This window comes from Erpetoichthys calabaricus, chromosome 3 (genome assembly GCF_900747795.2).
Source record: "Erpetoichthys calabaricus chromosome 3, fErpCal1.3, whole genome shotgun sequence".
Taxonomy (NCBI): domain Eukaryota; kingdom Metazoa; phylum Chordata; class Cladistia; order Polypteriformes; family Polypteridae; genus Erpetoichthys; species Erpetoichthys calabaricus.
The window spans coordinates 41651221-41673200 of record NC_041396.2 but is presented as its reverse complement, the minus strand read 5'-3'; positions in this window follow the sequence as shown (position 1 = coordinate 41673200).

Sequence of the window (21980 nt, the reverse complement as noted above, 5' to 3'; positions counted from 1 at the left end):
ATAATGCAAACATTAAGTTTGTTTATGTTTAAGCAGGCAGTGTCTATTGGTGTTTAAGACATTAATAATAATGATAATGCATTTTTATTTTCAGAATGCCTTTCCCCATCCTGAACATGCTTTTCCAGTATGGATCCATACTGAACTATGTTTGCTGTCTTTTTTCTTTTTTTACAGTTCTTTTTTACAGTTAGAGCAAAGTCTGATTTTGACTTGGTATACTGTAGGTCATACGGGCATTGAAGTGTAAAATATTAAGGTTCAGTCTTCACTCTCAGTATGTGACAGCTGGAAGAAGGCAATTAAATTTGATATGTTCCAATTGAAAAAAAAAAATAGTCAAAAATGTTGCTTTTACAGAGTCAAAACACAGATCTTCTCCTTGTCCCATTTCTGAATCTCATGTAGTGCGATCCTTGATCCACAGGATTCATGCTTGTTATATGCCTTTTAAATATCTTGCTATCCTTAAGGTACCATTCACTTTAGCAACATCAAGTTAGAAATACATGTGGCTTTGGCAGGATTTTAAAGTCTCCCCTGCAGCTGGCTCTGAAGCAGTTCATATTCATGATGGAATGCCAGCTCCATGGTACAATTCAGAGTTACGGTCTATGAAACCAGCTTACCAATGTTTTGAGAGAATGTCAAATAAGACTGGCCTCACCGGACATATCCAGGTTTTCTCTGACCATCAAAGGGCTTTCAGAGATGCACTAACTGCAATAACACATTATGCCAGAATAATAGAAAGTGGCCATGATAACCCAAGGTTTTTTTTGTAGTTAATTACATTGACCTGCATCTGGCCCAATTATCTCCTCTACTGAAGTCTGTGAAAAATTCCTCCACTTTTTCCACAATAAAATAACTAACATAAATCCATCATCCATTTATATCTTTCCCTGTCTTTGCACTCCATCCAGTTCCACTTCTAAATTTTCACCAGTCACATCTGCATTTGTTAACAACAATGCTTTGTAAGATGATGTACAGTACTTGTGTACTGGACCCCGTCCTCACTTAAATCCTGCCTTCATGCCATAGTCCCGAATGTTACAGTAATCAATACATCCCTTGATATTGGCTTTGTGCCAGCCACTTTTAAAATCATGTCTGCACCCCTAATGTCAGAAAGGTCTGGCCTTGATGCTGGCAATCTTAACAATTTTTGGCCTATTTCTCACTTGCCTTTTCTATGAAATGTTCTTGGGTTTGTTATGCCTTCCACCTCACCATTTACTTAACTTCTAATAATTTGATGGAGCCCTTTCACTCTGGTTTCAGGGAACAGCACAGCTGTGAAACTGTTCTGCTTCAGGTAACCAATGAATTGCTTATGGTAGCAGACTCTGGGCAAACCAGTATATTAATTCTGTTAGACCTCAGTGCAGCATTTGACACCATCAGACATGACATTTTGCTGTCCAAAATGGAGAACATGCTGGGTATCTTTGGCACTGCCCTCCAGTGGTTTAAGTCCTATCTGACTGACGGACAAGAGTTAGTTAGTCTTGGCAACAGCAGATATAGCTCATCGCTGGTCACACAAGGGGTTTCTCAGAGCTCATCCTTGACCCTCTGCTCTTCTGCATCTATATGCTTCCCCTTGGCCATATCATTTGTGGGTATGGACTGGGTTATCATTTTATGCAGATGATGCTCAACTCTATTTCAATGTTAAAAGCGAAACTTCTTCAGGGTTTTCTCAGCTCACAACTTGCCACTGTGAAATTATTACCTGGATAAGGAAGAACTCTTTAAAATTAAATCGCAGCAAAACTGAACTCCTGCAATTTGGCACTACAGCGCAAATTAAGAAAATGAACTCCTTCTCAGTCACTCTTGACTCTCATCAGACCTCCTTCTGATGCAAGGAATCTTAGTGTCATTTTTGTTTCCTCACTTTCTTATTCCGCCCACATAAACCATATTAAGAAACTTTCTTACTTTCACCTCCGTAAAATATCCCATGTTTGCTCATTTCTATCCTTTTCTAATGCTGAGAAACTTGTCCCCGCTTTTATCACATCCCTCATCGATTATTGTAACTTCCTACTGGCAGGTGCCTCTTCTAATCTTATATCACAGCTCCAGTTGATTCAAAACTCTGCAAGAGTCCAAACATGAACCAGTAACAGTGAAAACATAACACCCATCCTGCTTCGCTTTCACTGGCTCCCTGTGCCTTCCAAGATTGAATATAAAATTATATTATTAACCTAGGGTGGCGCAGTGGGTAGCGCTGTTGCCTCGCAGTTAGGAGACCTGGGTTCGCTTCCCGGGTCCTCCCTACACGGAGTTTGCATTTTCTCTCCGTGTCTGCGTGGGTTTCCTCCGGGTACTCCGGTTTCCTCCCACAGTCCAAAGACATGCAGGTTAGGTGCATTAGCGATTCTAAATTGTCCCTAGTGTGTGCTTGGTGTGTGGGTGTATGTGTGTGTGTGTGTGTGTGTGTGTGTGCGCACCCTATGGTGGGCTGGCGCCCTACACGGGGTGTGTTTCCTACCTTGTGCCCTGTGTTGGCTGGGATTGGCAGACCCCCGTGACCCTGTAGTTAGGATATAGAGGGTTGGATAATGGATGGATGGATGGATTATTAACCTACAATACTTTAAATGGCCTTGCACCGGACTACATCGGTGACCTTTTCCATCGCTATGCTCCTGTTCGCCCACTAAGGTCCTCTGATTCTGGTAATCTTGTTGTGCCCCACACTAACCTGCACTCTATAGGTGACAGGGCCTTCAGCTGTATTAGATCAGCTGATTTCATTCATTCTTTTGAAAAACTACTTAAAACTTATCTGTTCAGGAAGGCTTTTACATAATCCTGACATTCTGCCATCTCTTTCAGTCTTCCTTTCTGTCCAGATTTTTAGGATAATTTGTGTGTGCGTGTGTGTGTGTTGTATCACACATTGGTATTTGCTAGGCTCATCTTTTAGTATTGAATTTAGTATTTTACTCTGGTTTATTCTCTTTTATTCTATTCAGTGCTTTGTATATCCTCTATCAATCTGTTTTAGTTTTCTAGTAAGGAAACATTTGTACCCAATGTTACTTATACCTGCTGTTTCATTCGGATACTCTGTGAAGAACCTTGAACATGGGAAAGATGATATATAAATAAAATGTATTATTATTATTATTATTATTATTATTACAGTTGTGGTGACTCATCCCCAGGCTGATGCAACTTTTCAGCCCTGTTACAATATAAAATTCACATTGTGTGTTTGTAATTTTATATACTGATTATTTTTTTAATGTTCATAATTGAATATTCTTATGGGTGTTTTTTTTTTGTTTAAATATTTAAACACCATTATCTTGCTCCACTACTTTATCTTCTCCTTTTCCAGTTGGCCTTAGCTTATCATAGTTCTCATCAGCATTTACTTGTATTGGTACATTTAGAAGCCTTTAGAACATAAGGCTACATTGGTAATGTAATCAGTTTAAATTGCACAATGCCGAAGACAGCAATGGAAAATTTAAAGAAAATCTAAATATGTATTATGCTTCCAGGCAATAAAACATATAAAATAAATGCATGTCTTAATACATAAGAAATGGATAAAAGTAAAGTCTGAATGGCATGAATATCTTAAAATTTTTAGAACAACATGGGACAGCATTTTTTCTGTAATAGAGATAGTTTTTACTGAATTCCATCTATCCATCCATTATCCAACCCACTGAATCCGAACACAGGGTCACGGGGGTCTGCTGGAGCCAATCCCAGCCAACACAGGGCACAAGGCAGGAATCAATCCCAGGCAGGGTGCCAACCCACCGCAGTTTTACTGAATTAATAACTTAAAAAAGTAATAGTTTTAGATAATTATATATATATGAAGATATATATATATTATATATATATATTATATGAATCATATATATGAATCATACAAAACAGACAAAACCATAATTAGGGCTGAGCAATATATTGAATTTTCAATTTTATTCAATATTTAAGAAAAATCAATATGCACAAGCCAATATTGCAATGTTCAGCACTTTTATTTGATTTTCCATAACTTCTTCTGAATGTTAAATAAAGACCCAAAAGACTCAAGCGCACTTTTGAAGTGTGACTACGTCTTCTCTGCCAGTATTATTTGGTACTGATAAGTGTGAGGAAAAAGTGGAGGAAATTGGACTGTAGCATCAGGGGCATCAATGGTTGAATTGCTTTCTATAAGTGTTGTAGGTCTGCTTACTATGCTGGTGAATGTTATAAAATAAATACCTGCACGCATCATGGTCTGTTGCAGACAAGAGAAAGGACAAATATGCAAATACTGTACATAACCTGAAACCATTACAAATACTATATGCAAATCATAAAACAACATGTATAATGTACATATGTAGCATATTATGAGTACGGTAATGAATCAATAGCTTTGTCTTGCCTTATATAAAACAGTGAAACAATGAGAGAGAGTGCTAGCACACAGCACTTACTAAGATAATAGTGACTGGCAGACACAGATGCCACCAAGGCAGGCAAAGTGTTAAGCACAATGTAAACTCAAATATTACTAGAGATGTAAAATAAAAATGGTTGGAAAAAACATGTTACTTGAAGTGTTTTTTGAGGCACAACTTTTCATAAAATTGTTAAGCTTTGCAAAACAACTTTCCTCTACTAATACTTCATATTGTTATTGTGACAAAATATACCAGGTTTTAGACACTTTATAGAAAAGGTATATATTTATGTCTATATGATGCTGATTTCAATCTTTAAGATGTTTTGAAAACATTTTGGGACGTATCAAATACCACATTTTGCAATATCAATTTAAGACCATTTCACCCAACCCTAACCACAATGCTATAAACTTGACATGTTACCATCTGCACTGATCTGCAAAACCAAAGACTAGCACTAAGATTACTCTTAGACTTTTAAATGCAAAACAGTTTATGTTGATTTTTTTAATATAAATACTAGGGGGCTTTGCCAACCCCTCCCCTCCCCCACGTGCCAGCAACTTCACATCTCTGCCATACATGCAGAGGTGTGACCAGAACATCATGTGTGGGTGGGCATTTGGCTTGTCTGGGGGGGCAAAAAATATCCATCCATCCATCCATCCCCATTTTTGTAGGGGGGTCAAATAATAATAACAACATAGTTTTATGTAACATATAAAAGCAAAAATTGTGGCATAAATCATAACTTATTGTTCCATAAAATTAACAGAGGCAATGGAACTTGTATTATTATTTTTTGTGAACAAATATAGAACTACATCTACAAGGTAAATATCAATAAAGTCAAATGTATACAACATATGAGAGCAAGAACAGAAACGTGGCTTATTGTAGTCATGGGAGGCTATAGGACATCAGTTTCCACTGTTTAACCTGGATATTATCTACAGGACCAGTCTGTGGTTACTCTTGGCAAATTCTGAAATAAATTCATTCATGTCTAGATGTTCTGTGATGTTTTTCTCATGTGCCAGAATGACTAAATTTATCTTCCTTGAATGCAGCATTGTTCGGCGGAGTGGAGTGAGAATGCGGTTCAAAGCAGAGAAATAGCTTTCGCATGCAGCTGAAGACACACCAATGATGAGTGCTGTGATGCAGACATGGCTCTGACGTGCAGGATACTAGACGCGTGTTTGTGGAAGCCGCCACCGTCTTTTTCTAGAGCTTTTTTCCAATTAGTGTAGCCGTGTTTGGTGAATATGTCCTCGCGGTCTGAATTGGAAACACTAAATTTGTGGCAGGCAAAGCAAAAGCTGCCATCATGGACAACAGAATATTCAAGCCATGCTGAGCTCCCATTGCTCTGCCACAGATGTCAAACTGTCCAGCTCCATGCCAACAATAGAGCCTGCCTTCCTCACCAGTTTGTCCAGGCGTGAGGCGTCTTTCTTCTTAATGCTGCCTCCCCAGCACACCACCGCGTAGAAGAGGGCACTCGCCACAACTGTCTGATAGAACATCTGCAGCATCTTATTGCAGATGTTGAAGGATGACAGCCTTCTAAGGAAGTAAAAAGACTTAGACAAAGACATGGAGACATAGTCTGATACCCAGATTAGTGTTTTGGAATATGTTGCCCAGTTGCACAACTGTTTTGAAAATATTCACTCCTTTATGTGCAAGCAAGCAGAATTAGTCCAGTGGACGTAGGCATGACTGTATAACCTGGAAGGCTCGGGAGGATGCCCCAGAAACTCTGGAATATTCCTATGCTTTATTCTCATGTATAGAAGACCTCACCTTGGGAGCCAACTATCTCCCAGCAAAAAGGCCAGTTAAAATGGGTATATAAGTTAAGCAATATCATACTAACTAATTCTGGTCTCACTCGGTTAATCTTACATGATATTGCTGACATCCCCAGTGTTTAAATGCATAAATGGGCCAATTATTTCACTGAGGCAAAACAAGTGAAATCCATTTTGGAAGTCGAAAAATCCTAAATGTAAATTGAAGAGAGTACTTGCCCATGGTGCAGTCACATTGTTGTACAAAAAACTAATGGTTCTTGCCATTATTATAATGACTTCTGATGACTTATTGTCCCTGCCAGCAAACTAAAAGACAAGTTCAGTCATTTCTAAGTCTAGCTGAATACTATTGATGGTTTGTACCCTGCTTTTATGAAAGAGCAATTCATTGACCAAACTAACCAGAAAACATGCACCCAACCTGGTGAACTTGGACTCTAAGACTGTCATTTGTTGGTTCTTGGACCTGTAGCCTTATAAAGTAATTCTCCACATCAATGCCAATATCCTTTTCTGAATCCATGACTTCGTGACACAGTCCACTTTTGCCTGTAAGGTGGAGCTAGTGGGGGATAGGTATTATTGGGGGGTAGTAAGTCTCTTACAGGGATTCTTTTAAGTAGTGGACACTAGTATGGGGACACTAGTAATAGAGTGTAAGTTTTTTTCATGTGGTTTTCATTTCCCTCAAATGAATAGAGAAGCTCTTAGAGGAAGAAGCCTGGCATCTCTTCTGATCCATTGATGACTCTGTCCCTTCCAGTTCTGAAGGATAAAAGCCCATGTAATAACTAGGACATAGTCATTTGACCACCAGAGGGGGAAGGGAGAGGAGAATGCTCCTGCTAGTCTTTTTTCCAAAGTCTGATGGCAGTGTGCGCCAAAACACTTAAAAGAAAAAAATCATACTATTTGGCCAAAAGATTGGCAATTAAACAGAGTCTCCCAGCTGGTGTTCCAACTCTTTTTCATGCATCTTTCCAATTCCTTTTATAAGGGGTTGAAGGAGGCAGATGTGGCACTACCCTGGTCTAGTAGCTATGGATTTGATGTGACCTGCCCAAGGCAAACAATGACAAGTGTTAAGACTAGTCTCCTCAGCCAATATGTGACCTTAAGAGATTAGAATAGGATGAGGTTTCTCACCATCATGGATATGGTTGATGGTAAGAACCTTTGTCTTTTAGGCATTGAATAAAACATATGAAGGCTGTACAAATTCAACAGTCTTAGAGTGGTCTTCATGTAGTAGGTTGTAATGTCACAGTGAGCAGCCTTGACTAGGATTATTTGGTGCAAGGGCAGTCATCTATAAAAATATCAAGCTGACACTTTCACCTGTTTTATGAGGTTGTTTGTATAGACCAGGAGCTTTACTGCTATTGTGATCTTTTAAGAAATTTGTTTAATGAAATAGGACTACAAATACACATGCATAATTCAATCTACTTGATACACTTTCATTTATCTTTTAATTGAAAATTATTTTGGATTTTATTTATTTTTAGGTGACACAGTCATTAGCACTTCAGCATTCATAATTCAAATATCCACCATCAGTGTGAAGTCTGGATGGACATTTCTGTCATTAGTTTGGTTTTCCTATAGTTTTGTAAAGACCAGAGATAGTTCCCATTTTGTACTCACTGCTGCCTCATTCCACATGACCCTGAAATTGAAGAGGTAGTTAAAATGTTGATGGATGGATCAGTGGATGAATTTTATTTGTTGATGTCTATATAGCTATAAATTTGAGAATAGCCATTCATTCATTTTCTTAATCTTCTTCCAAGGCTCTGTTGTTGATCTTGCTTAATATAATATATACTATGATCAGAGGGATTAAGGGGGGTGATCAATGGGAGAGCTCCAAGTACAATTAAATAATAAAAGAATAGCAAAACACGCTGCCTCTGTGAGCCTAACTTTCAGATTCTTTACCTCTATCTATCTGGTGGGGTTGCTCGCCCACTTCCCCACCATAACGCAACATCAAAGCACTCTCCTTATCAGGTTTCCATCTATTTCCGTCTGTCTTCATTCTGCATACCCTGGCTTTTCTTCCTATTGCCATTATGGTGTTAGTGCCACTCTTTTGACTGCACACTCCAAGGTATTTTTCAGGCAAGGCTGAGAATTATTTTCATTTGAGCTTTGCTATGTTATATTGAATTTCTTTGCATAGCCACTGTTTCCCTTGTGCTGGTGTGCTTAAAGAAAGGCGCTATGAACAAATAAAAAATGGTAGATTATAATTTGCTCCAACTGTGTACAGTAGTAGGGACTAGTACATATAAAATAAAGGATAATTCAGAGTTCATAATCTATATAGTATTTGTTATGCATTCATTTACACATTGACTTATTTCTGTAGATGTTGAAATTGGCATGGTAGGGTAGTGCTTCCTGTCTCTATCACTTGCTTTCAGAGACCTGAGTGGGTCCCTGTTGTCGTGAGGTTAACACTTCCTTCTGTGATGCTTTCATTGGTATGCTTTAGTTTTCATCTGCATCCCAAAGGATACGTTTGGTATTTTTCAAGTCAAAGTTATTTCTTCACAGATATGGTATATAAGCATTTGCTGTGTAGATATTGTGTTCTAAAGTTAAGCATTTTCTTTTTAAAATAAAAAAAAAAACTATCCTACCTACACTGACGCTTTACAATGGAGGCTATCTGGCATGGAGCACCACTGGAAAATATAAGCCTGAAAACTTTTTGATGAAATGACAAACGTTTCAATATAAGAAAACATGCCTTGCATGGTTCTGACGCATGTTTGAGACAACAAAAATTCCTGGTACTGTTTGTCTTGTGGTAAGAATACATTTACTATTTGCTTGTGTGAGTTTTTACAAAAACCACCATAAGAAGCCCGACTGCCTGAATGGAGTTGGTATTTACCCAAGATTGAAACGCCCGACAGAGCTCTGGAGTGACTGACCCCTTTATTACACACGCTAACAGAATATAGCCTGTTGTTTGAGCCCAAGTGGTGATTTGTTTTGTTGATTTTCAAGACTTTGTTTCTGTTTGACCACAAATAACTAAACGGGACAACCCTGTAAGTGTCCCAAATTATTCCTGTTGTCCATTCTGTCTTCCTGCACCCAGCCACAGGTGCTAGAGTGGCTTTTCAAAGCAATGCCATGGGGAAATATTTTTGGTTCTCAAAAGAACCATCATCATGAAGTGTCCAGAATTTTATTTTTTGTTTTAGATCCCTAAAAGTTTCCATAAATAACCATGAATAGATGATAACAGGTTTGTGAAATAATAATAATAATTCATTACATTGATATAGCGCTTTTCTCAGTACTCAAAGCACTATCCACACAGGGAGGAACTGGGAAGCAAACCCACAATCTTCCACAGTCTCCTTACTACAAAGCAGCAGCACTACCACTGCGCCACCTGTGAAATGCCAATGGGTTCCTGACTTTAAGTTTACTCTTGCTGCATACAACAAACACAGGCTAAATTCTGGTTTTCTTGATCTCTTAGTATCCTGCTAGGTAGGCCATCTAAACATTAAAAGATTTATTTTGAGTCCACATATTAGGAGCCTTTTAAAGCCCAAAGAGCCAATTAAATATGCAAAGAATCATTGTCAAGCAGTGGTTCTACAAGGAACCAGTGCTGCCTGAAAAAGCCTTGGCTCTGAATGACACTGTAATGGAAGCAGGAGCAGGAAAGGAATAGCTCAAAGTATTGTAAATGTTTATGCATGACATTGACAGAATTGTTCAAAATATGTATTAATGTCCTTATTTCTTTTTTTATTTACTGCATACATAACATGATTATACATATTTGAATTTTTGTTTCTTCTGTGTCTGAATAGGTTTTATCCTGGGAATTCTGATTTTCCTTTTACATCCCAAAGATGTGTATTATTTTAAATAGCAACTCTAAATTGACACAATGTTAGTAAGGGTTGGTGCACTGTATGTGTGTGTGAATTGTGATGGACTGGTATCTTGTCCTGGCCTGGTTCCCAGTTGGTGTTCAGCGCTGATGGGGCAGGCTCTGGCTCCTCACAACTGTGAGCTAGATAACTGGTGTAGAATAAGGATGACCGCTGGCGGAAGGAATTCCAGGGACACCCAGAGTACATCTGGGTGCTCATTTGACACTTCTGCCACACCAAGAAGTGCCGCTGGATGGTCGTCAGAGAGCACCTGGAGCACAAAAGAAGCTGCGTCCCACGAGTAGACGAGCTGGAGTCGGGAGGAAGAAGGCAACGCTTGGGAAGAGAGGTGGAAAGGTGGCAGGAAAAGCTCGGAAAGGAGAGAAAAGGACAAGGAAAAGATGTTGTGTGCATGGGCACTGTGTTGTGTGCTGGGCTTTTATAATAAAACGTGTGTGTTTTCGGGACATTCTGTGTCTGCCTGTTTGTGTCCAGCTGAACTTACCACAGCGTTTCTCAACCTTTAAGTATTTGCGACCCGAGTTTTCATAAGAGTTTTAATCGCGCCCCCCTAATGTTTTTTTGAAACCCTAATAAAATTTATTCCTGCCAATACACTGCTACAAGCTTAAAATTTACCTACGAATAGCAAAATTACGCTACATATGGCAACATTCGCGTCCCCTTTTTTGTTACTAGGGGGGCGCGCCCCACAGTTTGAGAACCGCTGATTTACCACAACGGACATTTATATGAAGTTGTAGACAATGGTTGGTTCCTGCTTTGTACTCACTATTTTGTAATAAACCTTGTATTTAGAAGTAGCATGGTTGGAAAATGAATTAATTCATGTTTATTTATTTGTTTTCCAGTGTCTAAATGACTTCAGGTTATCTAATGAGCCAATTCTGTGTTCTTCTTTTCTCTATTTGATCAGATCAGTATACAAAGTCAATAGCAATGAATGAATTTGTTAAAAGGCTTTCCAGTAAATATGAGAGGTTAATTTTTGGATATGAAATCTTCCAGATTGTGTTTCATTCTATCACACTGCAAGTCATCTTCTGTAATTAGAAATGTTAGCATCCTGTTTGATAGAATTAAATAAATCTTTAATTTAAAATGAATGAGGAAGTGAGAGTGTAGAGTGAGATAAAAGCAAAATCAAATTCATCAAGCCAGGCTGTTAAACCCCTCAGTTTTTCAATAGAACACATGACATCTCACAACTCACTGAAAACCAAATATTATTCCTGTGAGATCTTTTAGCAAACAAAGGACTGAGCTGTATGAATTCCTATGGGAAAGGCGGCTTTGGCCGGAAGATTCGAGCATCGTGTGGATTGATAATGTCACTCAGTGGAGATATGAGTGTCATTTAGTGTATGTTAGATCAAAACCAGCATGTCATTTTCAGCGCTTTGATACTTGATCGCAGTCTGGGGGACTAGCAAAGCTATTCCAACTGCAGCAACAGTCAAAAAGAGGCTAGATGAGTACTTTAGCCCACAATGTCCAGAGGAAGCGTGGTACCTTTGGATGTCTTTCAGAATTGGCAGGGGAGGGCATAATTAACAGCAAAAGAAGATTATATAGGCATATGCTTATTCATAAATAACTTTATTGGTGTGACAATAAACTGTGCACTAAAAGCATTAAGACTATAATAAATAATGTTAATTATAAATAAAATAATCAATTACCATTAAGAGAATAGGGGCTTTCCAAGAATGATAATAACCTTAGGGATTTGAACACATTTCTAGTATTCCACTACTAACACTATATCTGTATAGCATTTCCTCATATACCAGGCAACCAATTCAGTAGCCTGCTCAATTTTCTCTTATCTTTATTTTTAGACTATTCATATCATTTAGAGCAGGCAATTCTTGAATAGATTTTGAAATCTGGGGAGGTACTTTTTCCTGACCTGTTGGCATTTGGCACGGGACGGGAGGAAGTGTGTTTCTGTCTCCACCTCTCCCTGTTCTCAGTGGCTTTCTGTGGCAAGCGGTATAGATGGCCAAGCTGGATCTGATCAACATTACTATTTTGGCTTTTCAGGGTCTTTCTGCTAGTTCATATTCAGTTTTGCTGTCTGCTAACATTCTAGTTGATTATAACATAGCATAGCATTCTACAAACTGCTTAATCCAATTTAGAGTTGTTTGAAAGCAATAGTCTATTACAGCAGCTTTGGCCAGGAAGAAACCTCAGATAGGAGGATAGTGCATCACAGGACCCACACTTGCAGGGGCCCAATTTAGAATTGGCAGTCAACCTGACATACAGATTTTAGGGATTGTGAGAGAAAAACCAGAGTACCTGATAGAAAACACAAAGATTAAATTTTAATTTCTTATTTGGCCTTAAAGTTTGTTTTGTATACTAATTTAGCACAGTTACTGGTGCTTGTGGAGCATCTTGTATGAGGACTGTTGAATTCTGTAGTATTTTTAAATGGTAGTTTTCACCTGCTGCAAGAGACCAGAGCTGTTTATAGAGATGCAGAGAAATCTGAGGGGAACAATATTAGATAGACAGGCTGATGTATTAGAGATAAAGTGAAATGGATTGTTGTGAATGCCCCTATATTCTATTCCCTATATATTAGACAGATGTCTGTGAAGGGTGCTGTGAGATATAAAGGGAGGAGCAATAGAACGATCAAAATCACAGGTGCAAATTTGTCTTCTGAAATCCATATCTTTCACGGTGTTTATACAAAATATCCTTTTAGGACTCCACTAGAAGCTCAGTCTAAGCATATTTTTATCTTAGGTGGTGATATTATCAGATCCCTACAGATCCCTCTCTGTGGTATCCAAGGTGAACTTCTCCAGGCTGGTGGTAAGGCTGTCCTCCTGGCATTGCAAGCAAACTTTCCTTCAAAATGATTGGAAAACAGGACTTGTTGTTCCTATCAGTAAAGTGAATGGTGATCGCCTGGACTGCGGCAGCTACAGGGGAATAACACTTCTCTTGGTGCCAGTTAATGTCCTTGCTAGGGTCATCCTCAATAGGACCTATGATCACTTGCTCACCTACCAGTGACTGGACCAGTCTGGTTTTACTCCCAAGAAATATAACATCGACTGCATCATGGCACTGCGGGATCTCATGGAGCTCAAACCCAAATATTTGTTTGCAGCCTTTGTCTATTTTCATAAAGTGTTTGACTCAGTTGATCAAGCTGCCCTGCGGGATCCCCTCAAGGTTGCTGGATATCATGGCTGACCTGTACACTGGTACTTTGAGTGCTGTGCAGAGTGGAGGCAGAACCTCTACGTTTTTCCCAGTTGATTCTGCGGTTCGTCAGGGGTGTGTTCTTGCTCCTACTCTGCTCAATGCTTGCATAGACTGGGTGTTGGCCAAGGTCATGCGGTCCAGCTGCTGTGGGGCATCTGCTGACAATGTTGTGATCTTTGTGGAGTCAATGGAGGCTCTGATTGGGGCCCTCGAGAAACTGAGTGAGGAATCTGAATATCTGGGCTTGGCGAGTGTCCTAAATAAAAACCAAGATCCAAGCCTTTAATGGCCTCTTAGGCACAGCCATCAGCAGTGTGTCTGCTGCGGACAGAGTGTCGACCTTGTTGAGAGGTTTACTTACCTTGGCAGTGACATTAATGTCTCTGGTGAGTCTTCCTATGAAATCAGTAGATGCATTGGGAGAGCATGGGGGGTCATATGGTCACTGGAAGATATGTGTGGCGCTCCTGATATCTACGGAAAAGGACGAAGGTCAAAGTCTTTAGAGTCCTGGTGCTTCCTGTTTTGCTATATGGTTGCGAGACATGGATGCTATCCAGTGACCTGAGACGAAGACTGGACTCTTTTGGTACTGTGTCTCTTCGGAGAGTTCTTGGGTACCACTAGTTTGACTTTTGTCGAATGAGCGGTTGATCACGGAGTCACGAATGAGGCATATTACCTGCACTGTGAGGGAGCATCAGTTATGGCACTACGGCCATATGGTGCAAACCCCGAGGGTGATCCAGCTCATAGGATCCTCATTGTTGAAGACCTGAGTAGCTGGACCAGGCCAAGGGAATGCCGACGTAACACCTGGCTGTGGCAGATAAATGGTCATTTCCAGAGGGTAGGACTGGACTGCGTGTCTGATTGGGGGATTGACAACCAGAATCCCAAGTTGTTTTGTCATGTGGTGGGTGTGGCAATGTGCTTTACCAGTGCATGCTCCCCAACCTGACCTGACCTGTGATATTAGATGTGGCTTTTCCTTTTCTTATTGTTCGGGATCACATGTATAGCAGTGGATATCTTAGAGCAGTGGCAAGTCAATGAATGATTAGCTTCAGAAAAAATGGACAAGTGAAATACATGAATAAGCAGACAATACCACTTTAAATATAACCCCCTGTGGTGTGCTGGCGCCCTGCCCGGGGTTGTTTCCTGCCTTGCGCCCTGTGTTGGCTGGGATTGGCTCCAGCAGACACCCTTGAACCTGTAGTTAGGATATAGTGGGTTGGATAATGGATAGATGGATGGATATAACCCCATATAATGGATATTGCATGGTGGTACAGTGGATTAAGGAGATTGAGGTTTTTATCCCAGGTGCTCTCTATGTGTTTCTATGTGTCTGAAAGTGTGTTTCTAAGTGCTCCTGTTTCCTCCCGCAATCCAAAGATACGCAGGTAAGGTTAATTAGTGTTGTTAAATTGGCCCCAGTGTGTATGAGAGTGTGTCCAGGGATTGTTCCTGCCTTGTGCCCGATACTTGCTGGGATAGGCTCCAGCTTCTCTGTGACCCTTCCCTGGAAAGCTTGTTAGAAAATGGATGGATGCATGGATACTGGATAAGTAATATCTTTACTTTTTACCTTTACAAGATTTCACACAATGACTATTAAGGGACATGTAGAGTTTTTTCTTCCATTGTTTTCCTGGTCCCTCCTTATTCACGGACTACCTGCTGATATAGCATCCTCATGAGGTGCAGGTTTTTATGTATTGATTTTTGTTTTGTCCTCCTAATTTCTTTCAAAAACTCCCACTGGCTGTGTGAGGAGTTTTATGGTGCAGTTCTATATTTCATCTTCCTGTCCCCACTGTTGATGTAGTGTTGAATCAAGATGGTGGATTGTGAGAGTCTGGCCACTGTTTGAGAATTAACGTGCTTGTGTAATTCTCCTGCTTTTTGTGTATGATAATTGCTAATTGCCTGTCAACAATAATTAAATATATTGTTATAAAAGTAAAATAATAAAAGCTGATTCTACATTACATTTAATATTTCAAAACTTTTCAACCCAGTGTATAAAATCTAGACTTAAAAGGGTTTCATTATCAGAATGGAGACTAGAAAAGATTTATGATCTCTGCCATTTTAATTGTAAAATTTGCATAAAAATGTAATAACTGCATTCTTTAACTGGTATAGTGCCTTTCTTTATTCACTATGCTAGTGCAAACATATGTTACAGTTGTTTACGTTTTTAGAAACTGGAACAGTGGCAAGTTACAGTGAGTCTGGATCACACCCAGTCATTGTTTTGTGTGGATTTTGCTCATTTTCCAATTGTCTGCATTGGGTTTTCTCTGGGTGCCCTTGTTTTTTTCCCATACTTCCAAAAATCTGCTTTTTACATTAACTGCCACATTCTAAATTAGACTTGTAAAAGTCTTGATTAGACAAGTAGAGCAAGCAAGTTTGTTTAACATATGATAAAAATAATAATTATTATTTTTATTATTTATTTAACAGATTCTTTTATCCAATGCAACTGATAAAGCTAGTTATAATACTATATAAAGAATGATTAGAAGATGCAAGCATTAAAAGTAACAAAGAGCAAGATAAAAAAAACAAGCAAGAGGGAGTAGTTCTACTACATAATTATACCTGTAAGTAGACTAAGACACCAATCAGTATCCTAAACTCTTTGTCAGTATAACAGCAGCTGTCCTGTAAAAAAGAAACTAAGCATTTCCAAAATATTTAATGAAAGCGGCACTTTCAAAAGATGCCTAAACGTGAGTAAATTGGGTGTCATTCAAATAGCCAGAAGAGAGACCATTCCACAACATTGGAGCAAGAAGGGAGACGTGTTGTGCAGTCTTGGTACATCTGGCAGGAGGAGGGATGGTCTGCAGACAGGCAGAAGCAGAACAGAGACTTCTTGGAGGGACCTATGGAGGGACCAGAGACTGAGGATACTGAGGAGCAGAGTCATTCAGAGAACTGTAGATCAAGAGAAGAGTTTTGAACAGGAAGCCAGTGGAAATACTAAAGCAGAATAATAAGAGTAAAATTAGTAACAGGGAACACAAATTGAGTAGATGCATTCTGGAGGAGCATGAGAGGTCTGATGGCAGTTAAAGTAATTCCTGCCAGGAGAGAGTTCCAGTAGTCCAGCTGAGAGAGAACCAGTGTCTGAACAAGGGATTGTGTGGCATCTATACTTTATTGAGACTGTTTCATCTGAGTTAGAATAGATTCTTTGGGATGCGTGAGGAAAACTAATGCCTATAAATGCTGGGACCCCGAAGATGTAAGGCAGCAGCTGTATCTGTAACATGATGTTTAAATGAAACATATAAAAATTAGTTGTGTGAAAACATTTTTACGCATCACAATCCCACAACTACTACTTCAACAAACAGAAGTTTAAAATAGAATTTTGTGTTTACTTACTGTATTTCCTCTGCTCACAAAAACAAAGAAAACTAGGAAATGAAACAGAAGATGAAATTCCAATAATTCAATGCATATTCCTAAAGCTTTGTAAATTGTTGTGATAATGGACTTGATTAATGATAATAAATCTACACTTGTATTGAGTTATGCACAAACAGGGTAGACAGAAGAACTTCATTTCCTATCCCTCTCCTCAAAAATTATCTACCTCTAGAATTTGTACTATTATAAATCAGTCATAATATAAATGTGTACATGTGCATATTTCATATTTACTACAATATAAATGTAAAGCGAATTTCAAGCTAACATGTAAATAAGTGCAAACCAGACCGATGAAATGTTTGTATCTATAAAACTGTGAAAAGTTAATGTGTATTCTCTCCACATTTACCTGCAGGTACGGTAGTGACAGTCTTGCATGTCTGCATGCTCTTAACTTATGGCCCTCTTCGATGATTGTTGTTTTCTGTACTTCAAAAACATTAGAGAAGAACTGAAAAAAAAAAAGAAATGGTGATCAAAGAGCTGACAACAAGAGCAAATAAGCAGTATATAAATTAGCAAAAATTATTTCAAAATACTAGAACAGTTAATGCAATTTTGAGCTGACAGATGAAAGTTCTAATATTCATAGCAGCACCTGTGTAAATAACAAAGATTTCAGTCAGACAACAAAGAAAAAGTCACATGTTAGTAAAATGCTACTGAAATAACGTGAGTGACGTATACTGGTAGTAAATTGCATTGCAAACTTGATGGAGTCTCCTAACTCATCAGTTGCCTGTCTTACAGTTGTCTAAGGAACGTAGGATATAAATGGACAATAGTTCAGAGAAACCTGGGCTGGAGTTGTGGCTAGTTGTGCAGGATATCCATCTGATGGCTCCATCTTGTAAACTTAGTTCACTTTACATTGGACTTCATATTGTCTTTAGAAAAGATGATCCTGTTTCTTATGGGCTAACTTAACCAAGCTGCTGTATTTTAAAATTTGTCCCACCCACCTCTAGTTAGACTGAAGTTCAACCTATGCTGAATTCCAGATGTTGGGGTTCCTCTGTGTACTGAATAGTTTATTGAAAGGGTTATGGCTCCATTGGTAGCTCAAAAGATCAATCTGAGATGGACTTTGATAAGTTACTGGTTGTGTAGCCTAAAACATAATCTGTAATGTCCTGATTTATTGTTATCCCACCAAAAATGTTGCTTAGTAAGCTGTGGTTTTAGTGTTTCCTGAATACCCCAATATTAATGAGTCATGAAAAAAAAAACCTTTCTTCTAATGACGTATAATACAAATTGTATTCCAACATAGTTTTTAAGAGATCAGAGGGAATTTTTTAGCTTCTCTAATTACTTGTAGTATATCTTCTAGTTCATTCAGAGTGGTTGCCACTATAAATCTTTCCTGAAGTATCATAAATTCTGATTCAATGACAAGTTTGATTTCTTCATATTGATGGAATAAGGCATCAGTCTTTTGGTTTTTATTCCACATTCTTTAAAAGATAACAAAGTTAAAACTACTGAAGACAAAAAAAAACACCTGGCTTGTTTGTAAGCTGATTTCCTGTTTTTAAATGCATGAGATTTTTTTGTTATCTCTATAAATCACTGGCCTTCACACCATTGCCTCCAATGTTCCAATGATAATTTAAGAACCAAAAGTTAATGATTTCACACATTATAATTCTGTTTAGCAGGGGTTAGCCTTTTTAGAGTGATAGAACATGGGGGAAAATCACTATATAAAGAAATTATTAGGATAAAATGGTGCTATCCTGGATTAGAAGGATCTACTTATACTTCAAATTCCATGGAGCAGTCATGGTAGTTTATACAAATGGACTGTGGAAAATATTTTTTGAGTTTTTAAAAGTCCTCATGTCCTTCTGAAGTTCATTATCAAGCTGGTATAATGGGGTCTACTGGATGCCTCTAGATTTATGAGCTGTTGTTCTCCACCTGATCCATTTAATGGCAAGCAGAAAGAGGATGGGTTAAGGGTATTAACCAGGCACAAATTTGTAGTAACACTTCAGTAGTAGTTAGCAAATCCCAAAAAATGTTAAGCTTGCTGTGGAGAGTTATTTCCACTGAAGAATAGCTGTAACTTTAGATTCACTAATTCTTAAATTCTCGATTCAGTAATCTAACAATAATATAGAATTTTTGAAAAATCATATTTTTTGAGTTGGACAAAATACTAATAAAATTAAAATATCAGTATAGACTAAGACAAATATCCCCAAAAAATTTCAGAATATGTCATTTTTTAATGACTGAAAATGGCAGGTACATTAGGTAACCTATATGGAACAATGAGATACCTATCATCTTCTCAGATATGAAAGATTATAGGTATTTCTAAAATCCAATTTGGCAAAGATGTAATCCCTTAACCTATTTTAAAAATTAAGATGTTAATGGTACTGGATAGCTGTTTTTCAAAGTAATTTTATTTCATTCTTGATAGTATATACAGTACATAGTCATAAAGTACCATCCTTTTTTCTTCAAAGAAAAACAGATGGCTCTGCTATAAAGTTCTGATGAATCAATTTTCTAAATTTTCTTTAATGTATTCTTCCACTGTCTTTGTCTCAGGCCATGATAAGGTGTAAATATTGCTTTTGGGGAATATGACCATGGTAAGTAATTCAATTAAGCAATCATATTAACTAAAAGCAACAATAGCCAACTGTTTTTCATGCAGTGGCACACTGACTTATGAAAAAGGTGATTTCCGCTTTGGTCATTGTACCCATTTATAAAATTAGTGGATGTGAGATTATTTCCCATAATATTTTCAGTTCTAATAAGTCCAAACTAATAAGTTCTCCACAGCATTAGAATCTGTCAAAGCCAGCACATTAACCTTATGGTTTATCATAACTGGTACAGCAAGACTGTTTTAAAAAGGTGTTGACAAATTTTATCCACATTACCAATCCCTAAAAACAGTGAGCACTTCATTGTTCCCTGAAGCTTTGAATATTTTGCAACCTTATAACAAAGAAACAATGCTCTCTCCATTTCACATCTCCTGCTTTCTTGCAAGCTGAGTCCTGTCTTGCCTAATCCCAGTGCATTGGGGCCTTTTGTATTTTTGACAGTCTGTTTCTTAGATTTGCTTTCTGCCAGTTGAGTACCCAGTTCTATTGCTAAACCAGTAACTTCGTCTCTGGTTTGTTATAAATGATGGCTCTCTATTTTGTCCTTTAGTTCCTCTGTTTATAATACTGAGATGAGAACAGACTTGACCTACCCTCTGTCTGCAGTAAGTGTTTTAAATTAAATTATATATTCCCCAATAGATCTGTGTCCTTGATGGAAATGTAAAAGATGCGATCCGGCTATCCTGTTATGCTCTGGCTGATCAAAGATCTTTCAAAACTATTTCACTTATAATAAATACAGTATTTGGCTGTCGGGCTAATATGATCCTGCACTGATTAAGAAAATTTGTGTGACTGGTGTGGTCCCCATTAGAATATACAGGCTCAGATATCCAAAGTTCTCTAAAACATAGACCTACCCAAAGTGGTACAGCTGCATTTATCTCAATATGCAGTTAGAAATAGCAACATTTTCAATCCTATTTTTTGTAAAAATTGATCTATTTGTACAGAATGATTACAATAAAATTAATAAAAATAAATAAATAATAAAAAAAAAAAAAAGTAAATAGCAACATTCTTGTACTAATTTCTGAATGGAGAACCCCATAATATACAACTGTTTATGTAGCACCTTTGGTTTTTTAGTAGATAGATAGATAGATAGATAGATAGATAGATAGATAGATAGATAGATAGATAGATAGATAGATAGAATGAGCGTGTGGTTGTAGATAGCTCCCTCACTCTTGGTTTGTAGTGAGGCTGAAGCAGAACCAGGATATGATCTGCTTTCCCAAGCGCAGGCAACGGGGTGGCGCTGTGTGCGTCTTTAACGTTTGCATACAGTAGGTCAATAGTCCTATTTCCCCGGGTGTTACAATCCACATACTGGGAGAAGGCAGGTAATGTTTTGTCCAGCATTACATGGTTGAAGTCTCCAGCAATTAGCACAAGTGCCTCGGGGTGTTATGTTTGTAATTTAGCCACATCGGAATGGATGATGTCACTCGCTGTCTCCACGTCTGCCCAAGGAGGGATGTAAACAATAACAACAATGACGTAGTATTTACTTAACTAGTAACTAGTTAATATATAGATAATATATAAGATATATAGGATATAATCTATTATAAGATATAATAGATTAACTAGTAGTTACATAATCTCCTTCTTCATCTCAGGAACACTCTTTTTTGGTTTAATCCAAACTTTTATTGTATCCCAGCTCAAACTGTGGGTTGTCCAGAGTACAGAAAAGCAAATCCCAGAAGATTAACTGTCTTTTAATGATATGATGAAAATGATAGATAGATAGATAGATAGATAGATAGATAGATAGATAGATAGATAGATAGATAGATAGATAGATAGATAGATAGATACTGTATTAATCCCAAGGGGAAATTCATGGTCATGTCATGTTGTAAGTGTGAACATTTGAGGGAGACAAACAAAGTCTAACTATGCTTCTCATGATGTTAGGTTCTTTTGCTACAAATACTTTGAAAAATATAATTTTGGATGATTATTACATTATTTTGAGGGTCATTTTATGTTTTGTAGTTATAATTGAGACATTATTTATTAATTTGAGTTCTCCTTTGACACCACTTTATTTTCTTCATAAGATTTTTTGTTTCATGGTTGCTGTGCCAATACTAACAGCAATGTCAGAGATCACAAGTGAAGTGATTTTAAGAGTCATGGTGTATATGGGTAACTCTCTGGGGTCACTTCTTTGTCTGATATTGCTGAATCCTCAAAGAAATACAGTTTTTTTGTGATTCTTGTTTGTTTCAGCGTAACAATATTCTGACCCTTTTCTGATTTTTTTGACTGTGAGTTTTGCTTCACGTTTTGATTTTCTCACCAGGTTCCCTTTTTGATCTCCCAGTTTTCTGACTTCAGCTTCGGTATTTACCTCCCATTTATCTCCCGGTCCTTTCACTCTTTCTGGCACAACAATACTGAACCAAATAAAATACCATGTGCTAAACTAAAAATTCTTAACCCAGAAGA